Raw genomic sequence first — 18,737 nt, forward strand, 5'->3', positions numbered from 1 at the left:
GTGAGGAGTTAAAAGGAACTCCCAGAACATGAATCTGTACTCAAGAGCAATAAGGATTTTCAAAATAGTGGAGAGTTTTGAGGGGAAGCATCAGTTTGTTCAAGAGTTTAAGATATTGATGGGGTATTCAGTTGGAAATGTCCTATAGCTAGTTAGAAATGTGAGAGTGAAACTTAGAAGAGAAATTAGAGTTGGACATATAGAACTTATTTGACAAGGCAACTGAAACCTTTTATCTGAAACACCAATGGAGGGAGTATAAAAAAGGAAAGAGGAGAAGGCCCATAACAGATCAATGAAGGAAACTCACAGTGAAGAAAATTGGACATCCAGCAGAATGAAAGATGAGCATCTATCTAGCAAGGGAGGATTGGAAAGACCTGTAAGAAAAATATGAAGAGAAAAAGAAAAGAAATAGAACAGTGTCACAAAAATAAAATTTGTAGAGAGAATCTCATAGAAGGTGATTATCTGTGTTAAATTCAGAGAAGTTAAGAAAGGTGAAGAGTGAAAAAAAGTCATTAAATCTGGGAATAAAGAGATCATTAATACTTTGTTGTAGGTGTTTTTAGTTAAGTTGATGGGATTGAATGGCAAATTTTCTAAGTTTTAGAAGAGAGTGATCATGAAGGAGAATAATTCCCAAAGCTAAGTCTAAGTAAGTCTAAAATTCAGAGAATTATTTTCAAAATAAGTCTAATGCCTTGTAGATGGAATAAAAGCAAATTAACTGAGATGTTTTCTGTACTCATTACCTGACTTTGTGACTTTGAATTAGAACCTCATCAGCTACACAGGTTTTGAGAATTTAAAGCCATATAGGAAAAAGAAGACATGGGGATGATTAGTGTTTCATGTATTGGATTTTCTTGCATCTATGAGATGGATCAGTATACACACAGATGAGACTAAATAAAATCCACCAGCACAGTTGTTGTTTTTTTCTCTCTCATGAATAGTCTATAACTTATAACCAATATACCTATATGGCTTTAAACAAAATATTTCATCTAAGGAGGATATTAAACCTGAACTTAACTGAGAATTTTGATTATTATTCACAAAATATCCCCAGCTTAAGCAGTTTTAAAGATACCTTCAAACCACTTAAAAAACTCACACATATACTATATATTTAATTGGTTTTGGGAGACAGCCAAGATACAGAAGTTCTTGAATAGAAAGAGACACTGGAATATATTGAAGATGAATCTTGGGTGCTGTGGTGCAGTTAGATCAGGAGGGAATTTTCCTGACATGTGACTCCAGGAGGAAAGGACTTCTGTTAACATTACTATTGTAACTAATTATTATTTTTATCTATTTGCTAAGACTCAGTATATCTATTCTTGCTGATAAAACATCTTGCAAATTATAAGATGCTCAAATAAAGCCCTACTTACAGCTTATGGTTTAAGGCTCCTTCTATGACTAAATACTACCATTCTACAAATATGACCTCAGACTCTTAACACTTCCTACCTGTAAGACTCTGAGCAAATCACTTAGCCCCAATTGCCTCATCATCATAAAAAAAAAAAATAAGGCAGGTAAAATGATGAAATGAATTCATAGGATGATGGAAGTCAGGCCAACTTCACATGTTTGGGATGAAAAACATATATGATTTTGGAGGGAAAAGTGAATACACAAAATACACAAAATCAAAGATACTATTTGTGAAACTTAGATACTCATTGTTATTACCATAATGAAAACTACAAACCTATCCCAGATAATGTCTCTTAGCTTGGTCACTTTCCAGGATCCTTCTCCCATGGTGCAGAACCAAATTTTGTTGTTGTTGTTGCAAAGGAAGAATTGAATTCGGAAGGTAAAAATAATCTAGGGAGAAAAACAAAAAATGCTCACAGTTTACACTCATTTCCCAGTGTTTCTTCTCTGGGTGTAGCTGATTCTGTTCATCATTGATCAATTGGAATTGGATTAGCTCTTCTCTATATTGAAGATATCCACTTCCATCAGAATACATCCTCATACAGTATTGTTGTTGAAGTGTATAATAATCCCCTAGTTCTGTTCGTTTCACTCAGCATCAGTTGATGTAAGTCTCTCCAAGCCTCTCTGTATTCATCCTGTTGGTCATTTCTTACAGAACAGTAATATTCCATAACATTCATATACCATAATTTACCCAACCATTCTCCAATTGATGGGCATCCGTTCATTTTCCAGTTTCTAGCCACAAACATTTTGGCACATACAGGTCCCTTTCCCTTCTTTAGTATTTCATTAGGATATAAGCCCAGTAGTAGCACTGCTGGATCAAAGGGTATGCCCAGTTTGATAACTTTTTGGGCTTAATTCTAGATTGCTCTCCAGAATGGGTGGATTCGTTCACAACTCCACCAACAATGCATCAGTGTCCCAGTTTTCCCACATCCCCTCCAACATTCATCATTATTTAAAATTATTGAAATTATTAATACTCGTGCCATCTACCTCATAGGGTTGTGAGGAAAATGCTTTCTAAACCTAGGGATGGTGATTGGGACTATGATTTTGTTGGTATTGTGATCTTATTCATATGAAAATTTTCTATCAATGCAGCTCATCACATTCTTCACAATTTATATTCTTAAATTTATTTAGATCACAGAGAGATCAAATGATTTGACCAGTGTCATCTAACCAATATGTCAGAGTTGAATTTGAACAAGGTCTTTGTAATTACAAGGCTAGCTTTCTATCTATCATGCTAATATTGTATCTACTATGCTAATATTGATTACTATTATTTGGGAGGGAGAGAGGGAAAGAAAATGTGTGTGTCAGTGTGTGTGTGTGTGTGTGTGTGTGTGTGTGTGTGTGTGAGAGAGAGAGAGAGAGAGAGAGAGAGAGAAAGAGAGAGAGAGAGAAAAGAGGAGAAAAACAAGAGAAAAGATAATGTAAAGTACCTCTGTTTCATGACATTTATTCAGCCTTTGATTAACTAATCCCCTGAGGCTACTCTGCCCAACACTAACAGCATCTCTGGTATCTCAAGATATAGATAGTAAAAGGGATTAATAATGGTTACCTTTGGCCTATGCAGGTTTGAGTAACAGGTGCTACTGACATGTGTATGGAAACCTCTTTGTAGGTTATGTGAATTTCTATCTGTATGTGTAATATCTGTATTGAGTAGGAGCAAACACATATTTGTGATGTATGTGAATCTATATTTCACGTGTAGGTGAATGTATCCTATCCTACTAGGACTTACTTCTCATAAAAACACAAACGAATTCTGATTTTTAAAGAGCAGAATCATTTACTATATTGAAATGGCCCATTCATCATATAAAGCATTTGATTCTGTCACTTCAAGTACTTGTTAAATCACTTCCAGCTGCTACAATCAAGGACCAGGTACTTCCAAGGTCTGACACTTTCTGAGCTCTAGTACACCTTTAAGTATGATTCTTTAATCCATTTCTAGCCTTCATAATAATCAAGTGCCCCCTCCATTTAACTTTAAAGCAACAAGGAACCAGGAATTCTTCATTCTGTATCTGATTTTCAATCAGACCTTTTAACTAAAGACTGAAAGTTCCTGAATATCTATGAAAGAACATTTTTTCTATATGACAGGAATCAAGAATAATGTATCAATTATGTCTCTAATATACAGATGAGTTACTTTTCTAATCCACAATGAATTTAGTAAAAGTACCAAGATAAGGAAAAAAATCTTTATATTATATTGTTTTAGAAGAATTATTGATTCAAGCAGTTTTAATTTAACATCTATCTTACTACAGAAAAAAAAAAAAAACCCCAAATAGCAATATTTTAAAATACTTATATGATTAAAAAATCTTGAATACATATAACCAGGGTATAGTTGTTCCTAGTCTGAAAATATTATTATTGAAATCTAATTCTATATATGAGCTAAAAAGCTTTTTAAAATTATGTTTAAAAATACAGAATAAATTTGCTATTCTCTAAATTAACCAAAATGTTCAATTTGGGTCTTTCCTGAATCTAAATGACTCCATTTTTCATCCACATTAAAACAGCAAAATTAGTTTAATATTTTTTACCCTTCTTCTGGCTAGAATTCTGAAATTTGTACCTAATTAACTAGTAGCAGGTGTGACAATGCAAATATGACATTGGTAGTTTGGAAATAAACATTTATGAAGCATGTAATTATACTTTCATACTGGCAGGTTGCAAAACCTATTTGGAGCTCAAAATAACAGGACCATTGACCAAGTCCCTGTTCATTGCTGTAATTATATATATATATATATATATATATATATATATATATATATATAATTTTTTTTTTGGTAAGAGGTTTACTTAAGTAAGTATTTGGCAGAAAAATCAAGCCAGTGAGTAATATTAAAAAAAATATTACTGCCTTTTGTTATGGAGAATTTGACTTCACCTAAGGAAAGAAGATTAACTTGGGGCTGGGAAAAGGGAAAACTGGGCAAAGATTTCAGTTTTTTAATGTAGAAAATCTATGCTACCCAACATAGAGGGTCCCTTGATATTCAGGTACAGATCAAATGTTTTATAATTAGGGAATAGGGGGATCTTAATGAGAGGATAGGGCTGATCCCTTCCCCATCCACCATTTTATAATTGAGAAGTGTTAACTTTGTATTTGCATTAAAGATGCAGTTTTCCCTCAAGAAAAAGTCTAGATGTTAATGAGGGTGGGGTAGGTGGGTATACAAAGATGGGAGCAAAGAATGAGCACCAGATAGATGAAGGAGTGTTTCTAGAGATGACCTAAAAAGTCTAATTTTGGAACGCATAAGCTTATTCTATGATCATACAGTAGATAATTTTTAAAAAAGTTTTACCACTAAACCATAACATTATCCTAGGAAATATTTTTGTAGTTACTATCTAATTAAGGTACCCAAAATATCATTGACTAATTTTTTGGTTAGTTGACTTCATAAAAATTAGAATAGCCATAGGTACAGAATATTATAGGTGGAGTATCATTTGTATTTAACTACTTAAAAGCATTTATGATGTCATAGATATGGGCAATTTAATCATAGGTAATTTGTCTACTACTGCCACAACTATCCACAACCATATAACTCTTATTCATATTCTACAACTAAAAAAAATTATAGATATCTTTTCTTTTTATTTCACCTGAATTTCTCCTTATATGTCACCCCTCCCTCTCAGAGACTCACACTCAAAGTTCACCAGTCCTCTCTCTGGAGGTAGATAACATTTTTTTTTTTTTTCATCATGAGTCCTTTGGAATTGTCTTAGATCATTACATTGGTCAGAATAGTCAAATCTTTTATAATTGATCATGATTACAACACTGCTGTTACTGTGCATAATGACCTCCTACTTCTCATTTCACTTTACATTAGTTCATATTAGTCTTGTTATCATTTTCATTAACCCCCTCCCCACCATCAGTTCTTATAATGCTATAATATTTTACCACAATCATGTGACACAACTTGTTCAGCTATTTCCCAATTCCCATTTAAAAAACAGAGTAAGACAAATAGCTAAAAAAATAAAAAAAAAAAGAAATTAAAGGAAAGAATGCCTTAAAAAACCAAAATTGGCCATACCACTTAAAAGTGATATATTTCTTTAGGATAAAGACCTAATAGTGATATAGCTGGATCAAAGACTATGCACATTTTTATAGCCCTATGGGTCTAGTTCTATGTAATATTCTTCTTTAAATTATAATGTTCTCTGGGAGCAGGTTTCTTGGGGGGCTTCTGGGAACAGCCTTAGTTTCAGTTCAGTAATCACAAGTGTAGCCAGGGATTAAAGTCCAAATCCTTGTCTCCTTCAAAGTCTTGTCTACTTCACTTGGGGCTCAGCTAGTTTTTCTGGAGGCTTATTTCTCTCCTTGGTTCTGAGAGGTCTGCCTTTTCTGACTTCTGAATCTCCCCAACTGAATCCTGGCTGAGGCTCTGAGAGCTTCTAGTGGTCTTGTCCTTTCTGGCCTGACAGCTTCTCTTTATATGTTCCACACTGAGTATACACCAATCATTATATCACTAGGAAACCATTATTTGTTGTAGGATTAAATCAATGCTAAAATAGATTTAACCACTGTCTCTTCAATTCCACTTACTTAGTACCTTGTTTCAAGTTCTGGCCCATAACAGTTCTAAATTGTTCTCCAGAATGGTTGAACCAGTTCACTATTCCACCAGCATATTGTTAATGGATTTGTTTTTTCTTATTCCCTCTAGCATTAATTATTTCTGCTAGGAATCAGTTGGTACTATGTGTTGTTTTAATGCCATTCTCTTATCAAAATGATTTAGAGCATTTTTTCATATGACTATAGATAGCTTTGATTTCTTCTGCTGAAAACTATGTTTATATACTTTGACTATCAATTAGGGAATAGGTTTTTTTTTTTTTTTTTTTTTTTTTTTTTTTTTTTTTTTTTTTTTACAAATTTGACACAGTTCTATATATAGTATATACTTAAGAAATTAGATTAGACAAACCTGCTACAAAATTTTTTTGATATATTTCTGACTATGGTACTTTTTAGAAAATGTAGTTTCCTGATTATCCCTTTCACTTAGGTCTATTTTTACTCTGCTTTGTTTGAGATCATAACTGCTATCTCTACCTTCCCTTCTCCCTGTCCCCCAGTTTAGCTGAAGCTTATTAGATTCTGCTACAATTCTTTATTTTAATTTTGTGTGTCTTTCTGTTGCAAGAGTGCCTTTTATAAACAACAAATTATTGGATTCTGGTTTCTAATCTATTCTTCTAGCTTCATTTTATAGGTAGTCAGTGAGATTCTTTAAATATCTATTTGATTTTCTATATTTAAGATTTCTGGGCCATTTATTTTCTTTGATAATTTCTTGAAATATGTTATCTTGGCTCTTTCTTTGATCATGGCTTTTAGGTAATCTAATAATTCCTAAATTGCTTTTCCTTGATCTATATTTCAGGTCAGTTTTCATGATGAGTTATTTCACATCTATTTTTTTTTCATTCTTTTTACTTGTTCTATTCTTTCTTGATGTCACATGAAGTCATTAGCATCTACTTCTAAATTCTAATTTTTTTAAGGAATTATTTTCTTCACTGAGTTTTTGTACCTTTTTGATTTGGCCAGTGTTGCTTTCTTAAGGCATTCTTTCCTTCAAAAAAAATTTTTTTTTTTTTACTTTTTTATCCATTTGTCTTACTTCATCTTTTAAGGTGTTATTTCATTCAATGCATACCCACATACTCACCCCACCCCCCTATCCACCCCCACATACATTCATCTATATATGATGTGAATTAGATAAGGAGTATCTAAATGAAATTAGGGTTAATTGAGGTTTAGTGGCAGGTGCGGGGTAAAGGGAGTCAAATAGAGCTCCCCTGCAACCCCTTTGGATTCAGTGCAAGGATACAGAGTTAAATGAGGTCTAGTAGCAGTGCAAGAGTTCTCTGTAAAGGAATTTACAGACCCGAAAACCTAGATTGATAAAAGAGGTTTATTGTGGGGTTTGGAAGTAAGGTTGAAAGGTAGAAAGACACCAGGGCCAGGGCTGGCATCAGGCAGGCAGGAACCCTTGATATGGCCAGAAGGATGCCATGTTTGGGACTTCTGCAAAGAATGGACTCCAGGGTTCCCCCTTTTAATCTAAAGGGGCTTGTGGGTAGAGTTTCAATGGGTTTTTAGATAAGGAGGAAGCTGTTTGTGCTTGGGGTGGGGGTTGGGAAACCTGAGCAGATCATTAGAATGGGGGCTGGAACAGCTCGAGTTGGCTCAGATCCAATGGGGGCTGGGAAAGTGTGGATATCTCCCATTGGAATTCATGGGGGTTGGGCATCAGAAAGGAATCTTAACCCACATCATATATATATGTGTGTGTGTATATATATATATATATATATATATATATATATATATATATATATATATATATATATATATATGTATATGTATGTATATATGTATATATATATATGTATATGTATATATATGCATATGTATATTTATTTATTTTCTTGTTAGGTGTCTCTTTTGCTAATGTATTAGTTCTCTTTTCATAATTTTCTTGCAACACTCTCATTTCTTTTCTTATTATTTCCTTTACCACTCATCTCTTCTTTAGCTATTCTAAAAAGTCATGGTGAGCTTGTCTTCAATAATGTTTTCCTTTGAGGATTTTCTGAGAGCTGATTTCATAGTTTCATCTTCTGCATTTATGTCTTGATCTTACCTGCCACTGGAATATTTTTTATGATAAAATTCTTTTGATTTTATTGTTTACTCCTTTTTCTAGTCTGTTTCTTAACTGTGAACTTTATGTTAAAGTACATTTTTCTTCTCTTGGTGGTAGGGAGGCATTGTCCATATTTCACATTTTTTATTTGTTTTTTGTAGCACAGGTTCTGAGTATCTGAAAATTTTTGGTGCTTGTAAAGTGGTATGAAATGGAAAGGTGTGTTCACTATTTCCCTACTTTGCATTCTGGTCTTTAGCCAATAAGAGCCTTTGATCCTTTCTAGCCACATGCACTATCACTATCACTAATTTCTAGTTTGCTCTGAGAATAATTTTTTGACTTTGAATTTTATGTCAAAGTTGGGTTCTATTCATCTGGGGGTGGGGAGGCACTGTGGCAAACTTCAGGCTTTTTGTGCTTCTTTTTTCCTGTAGTAGTTCTGACAATCTACAAGATTTTGGTGCTTTTAAGATGGTATGAAATTGGCAAAGATGTGGTCACTTCTTTTCTGGTTGTTCTCTTGTCTTTAACCAGGAAGGGTCCTTACTACTCTGCAGCCACAAGTACCAGCATGTCTCTTTTACTTGGAACTGTTACTAGGGCCTCTGTTCCTTTGTGACCAACCCCCACTGCTCCTCTCTGCCCAGAACTGTGACCAGAATGTCTCTTGGTTGACAACTAACATAGTTCTAAGCAGCTGCTGCTGCTCTCACCACTGTTGCTGCCCTCAATGTGTAGGTTTTAGACAGATTTCCATTACAGTGTCACAACCTTTTCCTGCCAATCTCCTAAATTTCTTAAGTCTGGAAAAACTTCTCGCCAATATCTCACACCACGTACCAAGAAAAGGTTGAATTGAGGACATGAGTTAGATACAAAAGGTGATACATATACAAATTAGGAAAGCTAGGAATAGATTATATATGAGATCTATGGAGAAGGGAAGATTTTATGACTAAGCAAAAAATAGAGAACATTATGAAATGCAAAATGGATAATTTTGATTGTACTAAAATAAAAAAAAAAATCACAAGCAAAACCAATGCATAAAACTGGAAAACAATTTTTACAGTCACTATTTGTTATAAAGACTTTATTTCTAAAATATATAGAGAATGGGAAGCAAATTTATAAGAACACTAATCATTTCTTAATTGACAAATGGTCAAAGGATATGAACTGTCAGTTTTTAGGTGAAGAAATATAACCTATCTATAATCATATAAAAGAATTCTCTGAATCATTATTGATCAGAGAAATGCACATTAAAACAACTGAAGTACTACCTTACACCTATCTGATTGGTTAAGATAATGGGAAAAAATAATGATAATGTTGAGAAAACTGGAACATTAATATATTAATAGTTAATGTGTTATGAAATGATCCTACAATTTTGGAGAGCAATTTGGAACTATGCCTAAAAGAACTATAAAACTGTACATCCACTTCAAGGACTGGATTTCAAAGAGATCATTAAAAAATGGAAAAGGATCCACATGTATAAAAATATTTCTGGCAGTTCTTCTGAAAGAAAAAAACTAGGAATTGAGAGGTTGCCCATTAATTGGAAACGGCTGAATAAGTTGTGGCATATAATGTAATGTATTCTTACTGTGTTGTAAGAAATAATGATTAGATGGATTTCAGAAAAACCTGGAAAAACTTACATGACTGATGTTTAGTGAAGTGAGCAAGACCAAGAGAAGATTTTACATTGTAAGGGCTACATTGTGCGATGATCAATTATTAGGTCTTTTCAGAAATGCAATGATCCAAGACAGTTCCAAGGGAGTCATGATGGAAAATGCTTACACATCCAATGAATAAACTACAGAGTCTGAATGCATATCAAAGTATATTGTTTTCATTTTTCTTCTTCTCCTTTTCCCTTTAGGTCTGAATTTCTTTTCACAACAAGATGAATGTGGAAATATATTTAACATAATTGTACATGTATAAGCTATATCAGATTGTTTGCTGCCTTGGAGAAGTGAAGGAGAAAATTTTGGAACTCAAAATCTTATAAAAATGAATGTTGAAAACTCTCTTTACATGTAATTGTAACTATTTTTAATTCATTTTTTATTTACAAAGCATATACATGGGTAACTTTTCCAACATTGACCCCTGTAAAACCTTTTCTTCCAAATTTTCCCCTCCTTTGCCCCACACCCTCCCCTAGCTGGCAGATAGTCCAATACATGTTAAATATGTTGAAATATATTTTAAAGCAAATATATGTATTTATATTTATACAGTTATCTTGCTACACAAGAAAAATCAGATCAAGAAGGGATGAAAAGAAGAAATGAGAAAGAAAACAAAATGCAAGCAAATAACAGAGAGAGTGAGAATGCTATGTTGTGATCCACACTCAATTCTCACAGTCCTCTCTCTGGGTGTAGATGGCTCTCTTTATCACTGAACAAGTGGAACTGGTTTGAATATTCTCATTATTAAAAAGATCCACGTCCACCAGAATTGATCATCATATAGTCTTGTTGCCATGTACAATATTCTCCTGGTTCTGCTCATTTCACTTAGCATCAGTTCATGTAGGTCTCTCCAAGCCTTTCTGTATTCATCCTGTTGGTTGTTTCTTTTTCTTTTTCTTTTTTTTCTTTCTTTCTTTTTTTTTTTTTTCCTGAGGCTGGGGTTAAGTGACTAGCCCAGGGTCACACAGCTACGAAGTGTTAAGTGTCTGAGACCAGATTTGAACTCCTGTCCTCCTGAATTCAGGGCTGGTGCTCGATCCACTGCACCACCTAGCTGCCCCCTGTTGGTTGTTTCTTACAGAACAATAATAGTATTTCATTGCATTCAAATACCATAATTTATTTAGCCATTCTTCAATTGATGGGCATCCACTCAGTTTCCAGTTTCTTGCCACTACAAAGAGGGCTGCCACAAATATTTTTCCACATGTGAGTCCTTTCCCTCTTTTAAGATCTCTTTGGGATATAATCCCAGTAGAAACACTGCTGGATCAAAGAGTATGCATAGTTTGATAACTTCTTGAGCATAGTTCCAGATTGTTCTCCAGAATAGTTGGATCCGTACACAGTTCCACCAATAATGTATCTGTCTCAGTTTTCCCACATTCCCTCCAACATTTGTTGTATCTTTTCCTGCCATCTTAGCCAATCTGATGTGTGTAGTGATGTCTCAGAGTTGTCTTAATTTGCATTTCTCTGATCAATAGTGGTTTGGAGCACTTTTTCATGTGACTAAAAATAGTTTCAATTTCTTCATCTGAGAATTGTCTGTTTATATCCTTTGACCATTTATTAATTGAAGAATGGTTTGAACTATTATAAATTTGAGTCAATTCTCTATATATTTTGGAAATGAGGCTTTTATCAGATTCTTTGGATATAAAAATGTTTTCCAAGTTTATTGCTTACCTTCTAATCTTGCCCTACATTAGTTTTGTTTGTACAAAAGCTTTTTAACTTAATATAATAAAAATTATCTATTTTGTGATCTCTAGTTTTTCTTTGGTCACAAATTCCTTCCTCCTCCACAAATCTGAGAAGTAAACTGTCCTATGTTCTTTGAATTTGTTTATAATATCATGATATTAATATATTATAATACATAATGTATACATATATATATAATATATAATATACAATATTTAATGTATTATTATATAACATACTAGATTGCTATAGCCATTGACTATTTTGTTCTACGAACCTAACCTATTCCACTGATTAACTCCTCTATTTATTAAACCAGTACCAAATGGTTTTGTTGATTGCTGCTTTCTAATATAGTTGTAGATCTGGTACAGCTAGGCCACCTTTATTTGCTTTCTCTTCATTAATTCCTTTGAAATTCTTGACCTTTTGTTCTTCAGGTGAATTTTGTTCTTATTTTTTTTTAGTTTGTTAAAATTGTTTCTTGGCAATTTGATTGGTATAGCACTAAACAAATACGTTAGTTTAGGGAGTATTGTCATCTTTATTATAATCAATTGACCAATACAAGAGCACTTGATGTTTTCCCACTTTTTTAGACATGACTTTATTTGTGTGGAAAGTGTTTTGTAGTTTTGCGCATATAGTTCCTGACTTTCCCTTGGCAGATAGATTCCCCAATATTTTATACTATCAACAGTTATTTTAAATGGAATTTCTCTTTGTATCTCTTGCTGTTGGATTTTGTTGGATAGTAATTTTGTTAGTGATATATAAAAATGCTATTGATTTATTTGGATTTATTTTGTATCCTGCAACTTTGCTAAAGTTGTGGATTATTTCTCATAGTTTTTTAGTTGATTTTCTAGGGTATTCTAAGTATACCATCATATAATCTGCAAAGAGTGATAATTTGGTTTCCTCATTACATACTCTAATTCTTTTAATCTCTTTTTCTTCCCTTATTGCCAAAGCTGGCATTTCTAATACAATATTGAATAGTAATGGTGATAGTGGGCAATATTGTTTCACCCCTGATCTTATTGGGAATGGTTTCAATTTATCCCCTTTACATAGTATGCTTGCTGACGGCTTTAAATAGATGCTACTAACTTTTAAGGAAAAATCAGTTTATTCTTTTACTCTCTAGTGTTTTTATTAGGAATGGGTGTTGTATTTTATCAAATGCTTTTTCTGAATTTAATAAGATAATCATATGATTTTTGTTCATTTGGTTATTGATACAGTCAATTATGCTAATAGTTTTCCTAATATTGAACCAGCACTGTATTCCTTGTATAAATCCTACTTGGTTGTGGTGTATTATCCTGATGATAATTTTATGTAACCTCTTTACTAACATTTTATTTAAGATTTTTGCATCAATATTCATTAGGGAGATTGGTCTATAATTTTCTTTCTCTGGTTTCATCCTATATGGTTTAGGTATCAGTACTATGTCTGTGTCATTTGATAAGAGTCCTTCATTCCCTATTTTTTCAAATAGTTCATATAGTATTGAAGTTAATTGTTCTTTAAATATTTGGTGGAATTCACATGTAAATCCATCAGACTCTGGGAAATTTTTTTTAGAGAGTTGATTAATAACTTGTTCTATTTCTTTTTCTAAAATGAGACTATTTAAGTAATTTATTTCCTCTTCTGTTAATCTGGACAATCTGTATTTTTGTAGGTATTCTTCCATTTCACTTAGGTTGTCAAATTTATTGGCATAAAGTTGGGCAAAGTAACTCCTAATAATTGCTCTAATTTCTTCTTCATTAGTGGATGGTTCTCCCTTTTCATTTTTGAGACTAACAATTTGATTTTCCTCTTTCCTTTTTCTAATCAAATTAACTAAAGGTTTAGCTATTTTCTTGGCTTTTCCATAAAACCAACTCTTAGTTTTATTTATTAATTTGATAGTTTTTTTTTAGTTTCATTTTATTAATCTCTCCTTTCATTTTTAGAATTCCAAGTTTGGTATTTGATTGAGGGCTTTTAATTTGTTCTTTTTCTAGCTTTTTTAGTTGCAAGAACAATTCATTGATCTTCTCTTTCTCTATTTTATGTAAGTAAGCATCTAGAGATATAACATTTCCCCTTATTACAACTTTGGCTGCATCCCACAAATTTTGGTATGTTATCTCATTATTATTCTTTTGGATGAAATTATTGATTGTGTCTATGATTTGCTGTTTCATCCATTCATTCTTTAGGATAAAATTATCTAGTTTCCAATTTCTTTTTGGCCTATTTTCCCCTGGCCTTTTATTGAATGTAATTTTTATTGCATTGTTATCTGAAAAAAAATGCATTTACAATTTTTGCCTTTCTGCATTTGATTTTGAGGTCTTTATGTCCTAATATATGGTCAATTTTTGTATAGGGTCCATGAACTGCTGAGAAGAAAGTGTACTCCTTTCTATCTCCATTCAATTTTCTCCAAAGATCTATCATATTTAGCTTTTCTGGTATTCTATTTACCTCTTTAACTTCTTTCTTCTTAATTTTGTGGTTTGATTTATTTAGTTCTGAGAGACCAAGGTTTAGACCTCCCATTATTATAGTTTTGCTCTCTATTTTTTCTTGCAACTCTCTTAACTTCTCCTTTAGGAATTTAGATACTACACCATTTCATGCATATATATTTGATATTGATATTGCTTCATTATCTGTGGTACCCTTTAGCAAGATATAGTTTCCTTCCTTATCTCTTTTAATTAGATCAATTTTTGCTTTTGCTTGATATGAGATCAGGATGGCTACCCCTGCTTTTTTTTACTTTACCTGAAGCATAATAGATTTTGCTCCACCCTTTTACCTATATGTACACATCATGCTGCTTTAAATGTGTTTTTTTTTTTGTAAACAACATATTGTAGGATTCTGGCTTTAAATCCAGTGTTCTATCTGCTTACAATTTATGGGAGAGTTCACCCCATTCACATTTACAGTTAAAGATACTAATTCTGAATTTCCTGCCATCTTCTTTACCCTAAATTATGCTTTTGTCCTTTCTTTTCCTCTTTCCCTCCTCCCCAGTATTTTGCTTATGAGCATTACTTGCCTCAAACAGTCCTCCCCCTTTAGACACCCTCTCCCTTGTTTATACCTTTCCCTTACTGTTTCTGTTTTCCCTTCTATTTAGCCTACTCCTTCCCTTTTTGCCTTCCCCACCCTCCTACTTTTCTATAAGGTGAGAGAAGTTTCTTGGTGAAACCAAATATATCTAATTCTGTTTTTGAGCCGAATCTGATGAGAATAAGATTCACACAATATTCGTCTTTCTTCCTTCTTTCCCTCACTTATAATAAGTTTTCTTTGCCTGTTCCTGTGATGTAATTTCTCTCATTTTACCTCCACTTTCCCTTTTTTTTTTCTGTTTCAACCCCCTTTCTACCACTAGTTTCTTTTTTATATTATAACAGTAAAATCAGATTATACATGTATTCTCTATGTATATCCATAATAGAAATCTCAAGTATTTTTTTTTTTTCTTTTTACCTTTTTATGCTTCTCTTGAGCCCTATATTTGGGGTTCAAAATTTGTGTTTACCTCTGGCCTTTTCATAAAAAATAAATGGAATTCACCAGTTTCGTTGAATGTCCATCTTTTCCCCTCAAAAAAAATGCTCAGTTTAGTAGGGTAAGTTATTCTTGGCTGCATTCCAAGTTCCTTTGTTTTTCAGAATGTCAGATTCCAGGCCCTTCAGTCTTTTAAAGTGGAACCTGCTAGGTCCTGAATAATCCTTATTGTGGTTCCTTGTTTCTTTGTGGCTGCTTGTAATATTTTTTTCGTTGGTCTGATAGTTCTGAAATTTAGTCACAATATTCCTTGGAGTTTTAATTTTGGCATGACTTTCAGTAGGTATTTGGTGAATTCTTTCAATTGTCATTTTACTTTCTGATTCTATGATATCACAGCAATTCTCTTTGATCCTTTCCTGAAAAACAGTGTCTAGCCTCTTTTTTTTCATCATGTTTTTCAGGGAGTCCAATAATCCTTAGATTGTCTCTTCTAGATCTATTTTCCAGGTCAGTTGTTTTCCCAACTAGGTATTTTAAGTTTTTTCCCTATTTTTTTAATTTTTGGGGGTTTTGCTTGACTGATTCTTGTTGTCTCATTGTGTCATTCATTTCCATTTGTTCAATTCTGAATTTTAGTGAATTGTTTCCTTCATTTACTTTTTTTTTAAACTTCTTTTTGTATTTGTCCAATTAAGTTTTTAAATGAATTGTTTTGTTCTATGGGATTTTTTCTTTTGCACAAATTCTATTTTTTTAAGGAGTTATTTTCATTTTCTCTTTCACAAATTCTGTTTTTATGGGAGTTGTTTTCTTTTTCCTTTGTATCAAATCTATCTTTTAATGAGTTATATGCCTTTTCCTACCCCTCTTGCAAAGTTTTCATTTAATTTCCCCATTTTTCTTCAAGCTCTCTTTTAAGATCCTTTTTAATTTCTTCTAGGAGAGCCTTGTGTGATGGAGACCAGGTTATATCACCTTTTGGGGCTTCATCTGGATACAATCTGCCTTTCCTCTCCTTAGGGTTTGGCATCTATTCTTCTCATTCACCATAGAAACTAGCATTAAAATTCTCTTTCCTTTTTCATTCATTTTTTTTTAAAGTTAAGATCTACTTTTAGGGCTGAGGAGGTTTTCCAAGTTTCCTCTAAAAGCAGTGGATTCCTCTAGAAGCAGCCATGGTTGTGCTGGGTCAGTGCTGACCTGGTGTTGGGTGAACATGGCTAGGTCCCAGGAGATTCTCGTGTTTTGGAGTTCACTATTTACTTTTTCTGTTTGTATTGGATGTTTTATAACTTCTCTGATGATCTACTGGCTTGCAACCAGGGTAGAGTAGCCAACACTGCTGCTGTAGATTCCTCCCTGTACATTCTCTGTCACACAGAGTCTGCACCACCCCACAGACTGCACCCCCTGAGACTCTGCTATGCCTGCTCTGGCATTTGTGCTCAGCTGCTTATGTTTGACTGCCTCCCTCCCATTTCCAATTGAAACAGACCTTTTCTAACAATTTTTGAAATTATCTTCTGCTGGTAATTTGTTGCATTCCCAATAATTGTAGGTTCTGCTGGTCCAGAGTTAATTTAGAGGCTGAATTTGCTAATTAGTCTGAGGGTTGTAGGAGGAGGTCAGAAAAAAACATGTGTTGTTGTCTCAACCATCTTGGCTCTGCCTCTAGAAATTATTGGAACTATTAAAAAAGAAAAATCTCACTTGACCTTTTTTGGTTTTGTCACCCCAAAATTTTATTTAAAGTATTATTTTAAAGTTGTTTGGAGATGAATTTTGGTAGAATTCAGCTTGGTTGCCTCTAATCCACTTTCTCAAATCATAAATCCTGTCTGAAATATCACTGACAAGCATTCATTCAATGTTAAGAAAATTACCAGTGATGGAGAACTCACAACTTTAGGCGTCATGTCATTTCCTACTTAGTTGGGAAGTTTTTCCCTTTTATTGAGTAAAACTATTCCTCTCCATATATCCTAGTCATTGGAGTTTTCATTTTGAGAGCCAAGAGGACAAAATGAATCCCATTTCTATAAAAATTTTTCAAATGTTTGAAAAAAGTAATCTTGTACTCTCCCAAGTCATATTTGACTTGGGTTGAACATGCAGGTTGAACGTCTTCTTTACAGGCAATCTTTATAAGATTTTAAGTCATTTTAACATTTTGGTCATTACATTCCACTCTATACTCACTAGCTTCTCCTTATATTTCCTGATATGTGGTGCTCATAATCAGCATTGTGATGAAAAAAATTACACAACAGGGTTTTCAAATTCAAAATTTGATTTAGAAATGCTAAACATGCTATTAAAAGTTGCAGTTTAGTAATGAAAACATTCTTGATTTAATCAAGTAACAAATAGAACCAATTATGTGAACATTTTTCCTATGTCATTGAACATAAGAATATTGCTAAATATTATTATTTTGTTCACAAAGGCAAACTATTTGGTTGGGTGAGTAATTTTATACTTTTTAGGAGGCTATTAAGGCAATGTACAACTAAAGCACCTGTAGTTTTTATTTATTTTGTTCTATTCAGGATTTTTAAAAGAACATCTTCTGATATCAGGAAAAGCTGAGTTCAAATCCAGCTATGTAACCCTAGTCAAGTCATTCATCCTCTGTCATCCTCAGTTTTTCTTAATTATAAATTGGGAATTATCATGATGCTTACTTTATAGAAATATTGTGAGAATCAAATGAGAATATTTGTAAACAGTTCTTAGCATAATACCTGACAGAGTAAATATATAAATGCTTATTTATTACCTCCTTTCCCTTCCCATTTCATTCTCCTCTCTCTGATTGCTCTATTTTCTTTCTTTACTCTTTCCCTTCCTACCACTGTAATTCTCTCTCCTCTTCCTCTTCACTTCCCTCCCTTTCCCCTTTTCCCTCCATTCCCTTCTCTTCTTCCCTTCTAGCTCTATTGTTCAAAGCTTTGATATTATAATTGTTATAATTCTCTTATATTTAGAACTAGAAGGGACCTTAAATACCATATAGTCCAACTTTTTTTTCATTTTATAACTGAGGAAGAAGGATCAGAGTGAGTGAACTTGAGTGATTACCCAAGGTTACAGATAGTAAAGAGAGCTGAGATTCAAATTCAGGTTCCCTGAATCAAAATCTAGTGTTCTTTCAACTATCTTCTTTCTCCCTTCATTATTTTTCCTTTTAAAGTGAATTTTACAAATCTATTATATACCAGTGCTGTTATTACTCTGATGTGACTATCATATGTCATAGAAAAGTCATCATGCTTTAGTGAGAGGATAAGACTTTTAAAAATAGGTTTGACCTTTCAATAAATTACAGTTCTTGATCAATCATTTCACATATGAGCATGCATGAAATGTATTTTAATAAAAAGAAAGGGCTAGTATTTGATTGCTTATCTAGAGATTTATATTAAAACAACTTTGAAAGTAGTGATAATTTAGCTAATTTAGGGATAGAAAAGTAAAAAATGTAGATTAATCTGATTATCCTCAAAAGATTCAGTACTTTAAATGAACTGTCTTTGATTCTATATTTCATTTTAGATTTCAGGGACAT

This window comes from Sminthopsis crassicaudata, chromosome 5 (assembly GCF_048593235.1).
Source record: "Sminthopsis crassicaudata isolate SCR6 chromosome 5, ASM4859323v1, whole genome shotgun sequence".
Classification (NCBI taxonomy): Eukaryota; Metazoa; Chordata; class Mammalia; order Dasyuromorphia; family Dasyuridae; genus Sminthopsis; species Sminthopsis crassicaudata.